Source organism: Tenebrio molitor, chromosome Y, assembly GCF_963966145.1.
Source record: "Tenebrio molitor chromosome Y, icTenMoli1.1, whole genome shotgun sequence".
In the NCBI taxonomy this organism is placed as follows: domain Eukaryota; kingdom Metazoa; phylum Arthropoda; class Insecta; order Coleoptera; family Tenebrionidae; genus Tenebrio; species Tenebrio molitor.
This window is the reverse complement of record NC_091056.1, coordinates 4,099,180-4,108,034: the sequence shown is the minus strand read 5'-3', so window position 1 is coordinate 4,108,034 and position 8,855 is coordinate 4,099,180.

Below are 8,855 nucleotides of genomic sequence, written 5' to 3'. Positions count from 1 at the left end.
GGTAAAAAGAAAACAGAGAAAATGGAGAATTGTAACAATATACAGCAGAAGTATGAAAGAAACGAAGAGAATAATAGAAGAGCGAGTAAAAGAGCAGGAAGAAGGAACTCTGGTGATTGGGGGGGATTTTAATGCAAGAATTGGGGGAAAAGGAAGGCGGATGGAAGAACAACAAGCAATAATAGAAAGAAGACCAACAAAAGATGGAATAGAAAACGCAGAAGGGAGAGAACTGGTTAGCTTAGTAGAAGAAAGAGGATGGGACGTACTTAATGGAAACTGCATAGGAGACGAGAAAGGGGAGTACACGTATATTGGATCGAGAGGGGAGACAGTTATTGATTATGTTATGGTGAATGAAGAAGCATGGGATAAAATAGAAGAATTTAAGGTGGGAGAAAGAGTGGAGTCGGATCATATGCCATTGGAAGTGAGGACAAAAGGAAGAGAGAAAGAGAGAAGTATGAAGGATGTTAAAAAAAAAAAAAATTGTGAAGAATATTTGGACGGAAGAAGGAAAAGAAAAGTATAGAGCAAGACTTAGGGAGGCAAAATACGAAGAAGGAGAAATAAACGAAAAAGTGAGGGAGCTGAGCGAGAACGTAAAAAATGCAACAGAAAAAAAAGAGATAGAGATAAGAGAGAAGATGGGGCTGTGGAAAAACGAGTGGTGGGATAAAGAATGCAGGGAAGGGAAGCAAGCAGCAAGAAAGAAACTAAGAAATTGGAAAAAAGAAAAAGCAACGAAGGAAGAGTACAAGAGAGCACGCAAGAAGTACAAATTAGTATGCAAAGAGAAGAAGGAAAAGAAACGGATGGAAGAAGAAATGAAGATGAAAGGTATAAAGACGGAAGAAGAGGTGTGGAGATAAATAAATAGGGAAAGAAAGAAAAAAGGAGAAATAGTGAGTGATAGAATTACTATGGAGGAATGGAGAAAGTACTTCAGTGAGTTGTTGGGGGGTGAGGAAAACAGACAAGAAAAGGAAAAGAGACAATACAGAGTGGGAGAAATAGAAGAGATAACAAGAGAAGAATTAGAGCAACAACTAAGAAAACTGAAAAGGAAAAAGGCACCGGGGAGGGACGGTATACAGAACGAATCGTGGATATATGGAACTGAAAGGGAAGTTGATAGGTTGTTAGAGATAATGAATGGAGTGTGGAAGGGAGAGGGCTTCCCCCAGGAGTGGAAGGAGGGGATAATATGCCCCATATATAAGAAAGGAGAAAAGGATACAGCCAGCAATTACAGGGGGATCACGCTCCTTAATACGGCATATAAGGTATACGCGATGATTGTGGAAGAAAGACTGATGAAGGAAATGAATGAGCGGGGTGCGTTACCAGACGGGCAGGCGGGATTTAGGAAAGGTAGAGGGACTATGGACAACGTATATATCTTGAATCATATAATAGGAAATGAGATAAAAAAGAGGGGTAGCAAGATATATGCATTTTTTGTAGACCTGAAGGCGGCTTTTGATAATGTGGAAAGAGACTTACTGTGGGAATACTTGAGAAAGAAAGGGATAAATGAGCATCTGGTAACAAAAATAGAAGAGATATATGAAGAGACGATAAGTAGAGTGAGAGTGGATGGAAGAGTGAGTGAATGTTTCAAGACGTATAAGGGAGTAAGACAAGGTTGTCCACTAAGCCCCAGCCTGTTTGCAGCGTTTATAGGAGATATAGAGGAGATGTTCAGGAAGGGGCAGGCAGGGGGGGGTCGTGGTGGGCAAAGAAAAAGTGTGGTCTTTGGCATACGCGGATGACTTGGTGGTGCTAGCGAAAGAGGAGAAAGGTATGAAAGAAATGTTGGAAAACATGGAGAAATATATGAGGAGGAAAAAGTTGACGGTGAATGTCGAGAAATCCAAGATGATGGTGTTTAGAAAGGGGGGTGGTAGGAGAAAAATAAATGAGTGGAGATGGGAAAAGGATAAAATTGAAGAAGTGAAAGAATTTAAGTATTTAGGTTATGTGATGAATGAAAGAAACACAGCAGCAGCACATGTGAGAGAGTTAGTGAAAAAAGCGAATAAGATAATAGGAGCGGTATGGGGGATAGGAGAGAGAAAATTTGGACATGACTTTAGAAGGAGAATAATGATGTTTGATAGTCTGGTGAAAAGCGTGATGATGTATGGAGCGGAAATATGGGGATGGAGAGAGCAAGAAGGGTTGGAAGGGGTGCAAGGAAAATATTTGAAATGGGTGCTAGGAGTAGATAGAGAGACACCGGGCTATATAGTGATGGAGGAAACAAAAAGGGATGGAATAAGAATAGAAGCAGGAAAGAGAGCAATAAGATTTGAGGAGAGGTTGATGGAGAGAGGAGAGTGTAGAATTTTGCAAGAGTGTCTGAAAGAAAAAAGGAAAGAAATAGGAAAAGGGGTATGGAAAGAGAGGGAGGCATATTTCGAAAGAAATGGGTATGCAGGAGCGGAGATAGAAAGAATGCGAGAGGGAGGCAGAGCAATGACATATGAATTGGTGCAGAGAGACAGAGATGTGCAAGTGCAGGAAAGAAGAACGAGAATTAGGGAATCTAGGTACAATGGGAAGTATGAAAAAATCATAACGGAAGAACTACCAAAGTACCTAGGAAGAGAAAGTAGAAAGGAGAGAGTGATAATAGCAAGATTTAGGTGTGGAAATGAGGAGAGAGAGAATAAATATTGGAATGAGGATAGGATTAGAGTGTGCAGGATGTGTGGAGAAAAAAAGGAGACGATAGAACATATGTTGAATGAATGCGTAGAATTGAGAGAGAGAGAGGAAAGTAGAGAAGAAATGTTGAATGAGGACGGAAGAGGGATCGAATGGATGAAGAAGGTTGAGTGGAGAAGAGGGACAATATGTGGGGAGGGATAATTGTATTTGGAAAGCTGCTAATTTGTTATTGTTTTGAATTATTGTCTTATTTAGTTAGTTAGTTTTAGTTATTATATTATATTTTATTGTATTTTATTGAGTTAGTGGGAAATGTCGAAAATCGGATAATTTATAAACCTGTATAGGTATTAAATATACATACAACAACTACAACGTATTCTGATTCTGTACAAAACTTTATCTAATTCCGTCATAATAATGTTACGTTTTTCACCTTTGAGTCAGCTTGGCATTAATAATATTATTAATAATAATATTAAGGCAGACTATAGCCTAAGGGAGTTCGTTTCGGCTCAGGGACGCGAGGGTCGCGGGTTCGATTCCGACCTAGAGCGAAAGTAAAAAAAAAGGCTATATTCTATCTCGTGATATGTAATCATATTTTTTTTTCCATTTTTTATATGAAAAATACGTTTTACAACGTATGTTTTCTGATTCTGTACAAAACTTCATCTAATTCCGTCATTATAATGTTACGTTTTTCACCTTTGTCAGCTTGGTATTAATATTATTAATCATATTAATAATAATATGCGTAATAGTGTATATACTCCTGCAAAATTGCCGTGCCGCCGGGTGGTGGAAGGAAATAAAAGCAATAACATTATTTTTTCCATTTTTTTAAATGAAACCCTTCACCCCACATTACTGAACTAACTAGGTGGCTTTATGGTCATCCTTTCTACAGAAATTTGCACTCAAATCAAATAAACAAATATGGAATTTTCACAATAAGTCATCAGTGGTGCACTATCGGTGGACATAAAAAACTGGAACAAGCATACTATCTTACTAATGACATATTGTCACAAACATCAAGTAAAGTTCGATTCTTTAATGTTGTTTACATTTACAAGGATTTTATACAGGGTGACTGACGAAAAACCTTTGATGCTGTATCTTGCTTATTTTTTATCCGATTTGAATAAATGACACATCAAATGAAATAATTTTGAAAACACTTCAATACCAACTAAATAAAAAAAATATATTGCGTCCAGTTTTTGACAGATGAACATCAGCTTCTTTTTTTCAAATAGCACTGTACATTTTTTTAAATTCAGTATTGTAGAGATTTGTCTTCTAAATATAAAAATACAAAGAACTATACCCATTCATTAATCAAAAGTCAAGAAATTAAAGAGTAAATGTACAAAATTTAAAAATCAAGTTACCAAAATAAACAAGAGAGAAGTTTGTTCTAAATGCTCGAAATGACTAAGTAAGCTCTGAGTATTCACTTGGCAAAACAGTTTGATAATAATAATAATGTTGCTGTGGAAGAAAATTTCCAAAGACGATTTAGTGTTAACGTGTGGTGTGGCATTTTTGGAGATAGAATGGACTAGTGGGTCCCTTTTTTATTGATAGCAGTCTCAATCAAACAAAATATCGTATTATTTATTATTAAACGAAAGAAGCAATTTTCTGGATGAGATATAGTCCGAGAGCTAGGGGTCCATTTTGAGTAGTGTTTTTATGCCGCTAGATTGTTTTATTTATTGATTGGTGAGCATTGGTTGACAACTAAAGTGAACGTCAGCTGGCGCACCCGCGGTGGAGGTTGCTGGGGGTTGCCGTGAAACTTGTTTAAAAAAATGTTTTTTTTAGTTATTTTACGCAAACTGAATTTTGTAATATCAGTTATTGATGACAGGTAGTGTCGAAAAATAATAGTCAGCTGAGTCGTGGAGGGGGGTTTGCACGTCAGCTGCTCGTGCAAACTTGTAAAAAAATTAATAAAGCAAAATCATTTCAGACCAAATGAAATTTTTTTACATGACTTCTGATACATGTAGAAGTATGATTATAATCGTCAGCTACATGTATAATGGGGGAAAGATCGTCAGTTGGAGTAAAAAAGTATCGTTGCGCTCAAAAATCTAAATGGTGCGGTGCACGGTATTTTAAATCGACGAACTGAGGGCCTTATCTTATAAATCTTAGCACGAGGGAATTTTATACCTGCTATCTCCCAATACAAAAAATTGCAGCGTGTTTTTGTCCCTTAACGACTACGGCCCTACGGCAGTTCGAATTCTGCATTCGCAACAAGTATACGTAAATTTGTAAGCAATGGCACAAGTGAAACCGTTTTGTGTGTTCTGCAAGAAGAGAACTGAAAAATTAATAATTTTCACTGATGAGGCAGTAAACAAGTGTAAAAATATTTTGGAAATTCGGCAAAATAATAAATTAGCAATGAGTGATGCAATAGTACCATCAGAGATAAATGATTTCCAACGATATCATTCCAAGTGCTATCGATTATTTACCGCTCTACCAACCAAATATCGACAACGTAATGAATCTACGTCGATTTCTGAAGCATCAAAGTAAGATTTTCACATTACTTATTACATTAAATTGTTTATTACATTACAGTAGGTACATATTTTTTTTTCAGAGTACAAATTCAGATGATATTAACGAAAATTGCATTATTTCTAGTTTGACTGAACAGGTGGGAACTAGCGGAACTTCTGCTCAAGGTGCAACCATCCATGTCCCAGAGGAGTCAGTATGTGAAGTGGAAATTGAGGGAGCTGAAAATCGGCAAGCGACAAGAGAAGACGATTCAAATTCTGTAAGTGCTGAGAAATCAACAGAACATGTATGTATTGTTTGTCTGAAAAAACACAAAAAACATAGCGGTCGTGAGCAACAACTACAATCATGCATAACAGAAAAATTTACAATCAATTGCCAATGAAATGGGTGACGAGCAGCTTAGTAATAGAATCACAGTAATGAAATCATTCTTTATCACAAAATCTGCAAATTAAATTATACAAATGCACTGCAATCAAAAATGAGGTCAGAAGCTCAAAAAAGTCAATGGCATGTTACTCGTGACATTCACAAGTTGGCCTTAAAATATTATAAAAAGTAGTAAATGCTACTTTTTAAATTTTTTAAAATCACTATTCGTCGAGTTTGCTTCAAATCTTGATGCCAATACATCAATAGACGTGGAACCCTACAGTTTGGAGAGCAGATTGTTAAAGACATTCCCAAAAAAAATAAACGTAGTCACTATGAACGGGAAAAAAATTGTCAAACCTTATAACGGAATGATGATTGAAAACGATTTAGATCTTTTGGAAGAGGAAGATATTTTGGACCGTGCTGTATTGATTTTGAGAAAACGTATTCGGAATATTGAACGTCGACGATTACCAGATGATTTAACAACAGATGCCTTGTTAAAAGGAGAATGAGACGTTCCACAAACACTGCTCAACTTTTATAGTACAATTATATCCACCAAATATCCGGCCAAAATGAGTAAAAATGTTGAGAGGCTCGCAAAATCGCTTTCAGAAGACTTGATTTATGCCGTCACTAATGGAAATATGAAAACTTCTAAACACATCAATCTGGGACTTGCTATGAAAAGCTTAACTAACAGCCGAAAAATTATAAATATTCTCAACAAACACGGGCATTGCTGTAGCTACACTACTTTGGAGGAATTGGAAACGGAAGCTACATTCGCCGCAACTTCGCGTTTGAATATTTGTCCAGAAGGCATAATTCCAACAAACAATTTGTGCACGGGATTAGCATACAATAATTTTGATCGCTTTGTGGACACTGCAACTGGAAAAGATACATTGCATGACACGGTCGGAATAATTTTTCAAAATATTGTCGATGGTCCACAAACTATCCCTGGAACCGATGAGAATTTAAACGAAAATGAGCCATCTCCAAGTTCTAAGAAAAGACGTCGAACTTTTGATGTTCTAACGCTTGAGTTGCAGTCGTACAACAAAAGACCAAAAATCCGTCAAAGTTTAGAACCCGTCGACAGTCCATTACGATCATTTAATGTTGATATTAAACAATTGCGATACATCGATCTCGCTTGGTTGGTATCTCATTTTTTAAAAATACCCAATATACCCGCATGGGTCGGATATAATAGTATGATTTATCAGGATAACAGTTCTAAACAAACAATTTCTTATCTTACAACAATTAACGAATCACCAACAACAGTATCTGTTGTCCTGGAGACAATGAGACAAGCTCAAAAAGTAGCTGAAGAATGTAATGAAGATTACATGGAAGTCACATACGATTTAGCTATCGCGAAAGTTGCTCTTCAAATACAAAGCATGGAAACACCGCAATTTGATAATTTATTTATTCACTTTGGATCCTTCCATATAATAATGGCGTATTTTAAAGCAATTGGAAAATTAATAGACAGTTGTGGAATAACTAACATCATGGTGAATGCGGATATATTGGCGAGTGGCTCAATAAATAGCTTCATAACTGGCAAGCATTTTAATCGATGCAAACGTATTCATCCTCTTCTATACCTGGGCCTTGAAATGCTACACTTTGAAACTTTCCTTGAAGAAAATGATATTCAAGTGTCTAACGATATTATCAATTATTTATTACTATTCAGTAAAGAAAAATCAGCCAGTCCAACAATTACAAATGACGAAATGATATGTCTGTTTGAAAAATATGAAGAATATAAAGAGCAAACTTTGAATGGTGCACATGGAAAAACGCCAGAGTTTTTTATGATATACATGCATTTAATTGAGCATTACTTCATATTCTGTAGGAGTATACGCACTGGCAACATAGAACTTTACAAATACATCTTACCTAGTATAGCAAATACATTCTTTACATTTAACCAGCAGAACTATTCACGTTATACTGTAATGTATCATGAAAAATTGATGAAAACACGTGAAACTCATCCAGGATTGCATTTGCGATTACAAAATGGATCATTTGCAATTAAAAGGACTGACAAACCATTTTCTCGACAGCCAATCGACTATACACTTGAAACAACGATCAATGCAGACGCAGCGAACAAATTGACAGGAATAAGTCATATGACCAATTCAATATCAGCACGGCAGCGCTGGTGTAAAAGCCATAGTATTCGTTCAACAATTACTGCACATGTAATGGGGGAAACGGGATTGCGACCTGTTCAAGATATAACAGCAGATCTTGAACGGAGTAGGATAAACCGACATTCTTTGCAACTTCAAAATTTAATTGCTCACATGAAGCAAAACGTAAATCCGTTTTCAAAGGATAATGATAAAAATAACTTATATAATATATCAACAGGACAAGCAGTTTCTGAAGATATTGAACATTTTTTGTTGAATGTGGAAAAACTTGGTAATGAACAACGTGAACAATTTATTAATGAATGTTCTGAAGATCCAGAAAGATTTGAAAGACCGATTAAGAGAAATAAAATCCTCAATTTCGCGACTGCTGTACCGAAACAAAAAATATCCGTTTCTGGAAAACTGATAGCAGTACAAATGCAACGTGATTTATTTGGCCAATTGTTGTCAATCTCTTTAGAGCAAAAATTGAATATCGACAAAGTTTTAGCTTATCCATTAACACCAGTCCCACTAGCTTTGTGCCATATAGATGGAATGATTAATAAAACAGATACATCAGTTTTATTAAAAATGCTACAGAAGGAGATTCATAGCAATCCACCAGAACGATGTGATGCCATTATTTATGACGGGTTTTTCATTATGCACTCAATAACAGATGTGCCATCTTCGTTTGGGAAAGTATTTGAGAAGCTGATGCAAGTATTTACTGCGAATAGTGCGAGCACGGTGATAATTGCTTTAGACAGATACATTTTTCCATCAATTAAAGATACTGAACACGGCTTAAGAGGAATGCTCAAAGGACAACGTTTTCAAATAAATAGACCTGATCAAATACGTCCATCGAATTTCTCTGATGCGTTGAAAAATGTACATTTTAAAGAAGCTTTAATTGAATTCATTATTGAAGATTGGAAAAATGATCACATGGTACCGTTCATTGGGAATAAAACCATTTACGTGAATTATCTACACTGTTATAAATATGAAGTGGTAAAGTACTGAGAACAGAAGAACCACTTTTGTCATGTGTAGGCCACATAGAAG